The sequence below is a fragment of the Mizuhopecten yessoensis genome, unplaced genomic scaffold (assembly GCF_002113885.1).
Source record: "Mizuhopecten yessoensis strain PY_sf001 unplaced genomic scaffold, ASM211388v2 scaffold5027, whole genome shotgun sequence".
NCBI lineage: Eukaryota > Metazoa > Mollusca > Bivalvia > Pectinida > Pectinidae > Mizuhopecten > Mizuhopecten yessoensis.
The window spans coordinates 1-228 of record NW_018405843.1 but is presented as its reverse complement, the minus strand read 5'-3'; positions in this window follow the sequence as shown (position 1 = coordinate 228).

Sequence of the window (228 nt, the reverse complement as noted above, 5' to 3'; positions counted from 1 at the left end):
TTGGGTAACCCCTACCCAACAATCAGAGAACAGATGGTTGGGTAACCCCTACTCATCAATCAGAGGACAGATGGTTGGGTAACCCCTACCCATCAATCAGAGGACTGCCAAGTAGATGTCATATGTCATTTCTATCTGAATCCTTTTTATAGCCGTTGAAGCATTACTAACCTGTGTCGGTTAGGTTATATTTGTTTTAAGTATCTTTATTGCTTTGATAATGATTGG